General features: G+C 44.3%; 1 long non-coding RNA gene across 1 annotated transcript; it reads right to left on the bottom strand.

Moving 5' to 3' along the window:
• Positions 1-587: 587 nt before the first annotated feature.
• LOC113223256 lies at positions 588-2,187 on the bottom strand. The gene is made up of 3 exons (XR_003308650.1): positions 2,039-2,187; positions 774-876; positions 588-692 (listed from the first exon to the last, which is right to left on the bottom strand). It is a non-coding gene; the product is annotated as an uncharacterized LOC113223256 (long non-coding RNA).
• Positions 2,188-2,655: the final 468 nt, after the last annotated feature.

The raw sequence follows: 2,655 nt of genomic DNA, 5'->3' as shown, positions 1-2,655 counted from the left end.
AGAATTCTGACAGATGTATTTTCAATGGAAGAAGTTGTATTAGGTCAGTTCTTAAGCTTTTTAAAGAAAATCCTTATTTTGAGGGTTGGTGCGGTAGCCCACGCCTGTAATCCCAGCACTTTGGGAGGCCGAGGCAGCCAGATCACCTGAGGTCAGGAATTCGGGACCAGCCTGGTCAACACGGTGAAATCCTGTCTCTACTAAAAATACAAAAATTAGCCAGGTGTGGTGGTGCATGCCTGTAATCCCAGCTACTCGGGAGGGTGAGGCAGGAGAATTGCTTGAACCCAGAAGGCAGAGGTTGCAGTGAGCTGAGATCACACCACTGCACTCCAGCCTGGGTGACAGAACGAGACTCCATCTCAAAATAAAATAAAATAAAATAAAAAATAAAATCCTTATTTTGAAAAATACAATAGTAACTTTGTGGCCTCCCAACAGCCAGGAATTTCATATACCTCTAGAAGGATTCCCACCCTGTGAAGACGACTCCAGGGCTAGGAGATAGCATGACCAAGGGCACCAGGAGGGAAAACACAATTTTTCCGGTAGACCAAAAAAAAAAAAAAAAATCCCTGCTTTTTTTTATATATTGCTTTCGCTTTTTACAAATCTTTACCTGAGACAGACTGGAAATACTGCACAGTCCAGGCGATCAATATGGACAGCAGAAAGGTTCCCAGAAAGTAGATCTGCAAACATCAGAAGCACGCATTAGTGACTGACAAAGGCCAGGGGCCACAAGGGCGGGGCCGGTGGGAGATGAAACCTACCAGGGCTGAGTGCAGGACAGCACCCCAGAGAAGCCGCAAGTGCAGGTAAAGCCAGGCCAAGGAGCAGGGGCTGAAGGACTCCTCATTACTGTGGCTCCAGCACCTGCAGACAAAGCCCAGGGCATCTTGACATGTCAGCCAATTTTGGTGGCACGACCCAGGACTGGCAATTTCAGATCCACAAACCTACATTCTTCTGCTTTTGGACAAATGAGCACACTCAACTGACAAAGATGAGAGACAAAGAAAGAAAGCCAGTGGCCAAATAAGTGATTTGGCCTGATCTGACATTCTAGAATCCCAGTAGGAAGTTTAGAAAAAGGTCAGTTTTGTCTTTAATTAAAGAGTCAAGCCTGTTCTGCTGTGGTGACAGCAAAAATTTAAAAATAAGTAAAATAAAAGTCAAGCAAGACGCTGAAGCACAGGACCCGCTAGAACAGTATTTCTCTTTAAAGCGCAGATGTAGGAATGCTTCCTTATCTTTCAGAAAAGCATCAGCTAATTAGGCCGGGCCTGATGGCTCACACCTGTAATCCCAGCACTTTGGGAGGCCGAGGCAGGTGGATCACTTGAGGCCAGGAGTTCAAGACCAGCCTGGCCAACATGGCGAAACCCTGTCTCTATTAAAAACACAAAACTTAGACCGGTGTGATGGTGCACGCCTGTAATCCCAGCTACTCAGGAGGCTGAGGCATGAGAATCACTTGAACCCAAGAAGTGGAGGTTGCAGTGAGCTGAGATCGTACCACTGCGCTCCAGCCTGAGTGACAGTGAGGCCCTGCCTCAAAACAAAAAAGAGACAAGCATGGGCTAATAATCAGATTGTTATTCTTTCCATTCTCGTGGAAATTTTTGGTCAGCCCTTAAACTTCAGATCAAGTACCTTCTATATCTTAAACTTCAGATATTAGAAAAGAGAAATACACTCGGATCTGGCTGAATGTTTTCTAGTAGAAGCAAACCCTGGGCTTTTTCTTTCTTTTCTCTCTCTCTCTTTTTTTTTTGTTCTTTTAGTAGAGATGAGGTTCCATCATGTTGGCCAGGCTGGTCTTGAACTCTTGACCTCAAGTGATCTGCCCGCCTCAGCCTCCCACAGTGCTGGGATTACAAGTATGGGCCACAGTGCCCTGTCTTTTGTTTTTGTTTGTTTGTTTTTTAAATACAATTTACATTACAAAATAAGGGTAAAGCTAACTTTAACCAAGAAGCAAACATCATCTACTTGGGTTCCTCAGATTCCACAGTTCTAGAGGCTCTGAGCTCACCTTTCGTACAGTTCCTGGAGAATGGAGATGTTATTAGAATGGAGAGTTGAGTCAATTTCCAAGAAATCCAAGATATGGTGTGGGATTATAGTACCTTCCTCGATTAGCAGGGCCAGGTTAAAAAATCCCTAAAAACAAACCACAAATCAAACTCAACAACTCCTTGAAATAAAACCTAGATACATACTCTTCATCAGAACGTAAATGTTTAAAACCTCTAAAATTTTTTTTAGTCTCTAGAGCCAGATGGTTTTGTCATTTTCATTGATGAATTGTTTCCCTAAATATATGCATCTGAGAAATTTATTTGCAGGAGAACCAGGAGGCTTTCAGAAGCTGCTGTGTCCCATCTGCTCCGAAGCCAGTCAACCGGGAGATCTGTCCTTTCTCGCTTACTCTCTCAAAACAGAACTTACTGGAAAACGTGCCCTTGTATCATAAATGAAACAAGAATACCGGGTCGAATGCCATGTCCATTGCCCACAGACTATGCCCTCGGTTGCCATAGCCCTGTCGGAAATCTGACAAAATGTTATGTGGCTAGGGCGGCTTCCCATGATTGACATTCCAAGGCGGTGCCTGCCTTGCACAGGATCACCTAAGGGCACTCATCTCAA

This window comes from Piliocolobus tephrosceles, unplaced genomic scaffold, assembly GCF_002776525.5.
Source record: "Piliocolobus tephrosceles isolate RC106 unplaced genomic scaffold, ASM277652v3 unscaffolded_40376, whole genome shotgun sequence".
NCBI classification, from domain to species: Eukaryota; Metazoa; Chordata; class Mammalia; order Primates; family Cercopithecidae; genus Piliocolobus; species Piliocolobus tephrosceles.
This window is presented reverse-complemented; position numbering and strand designations above follow the sequence as displayed.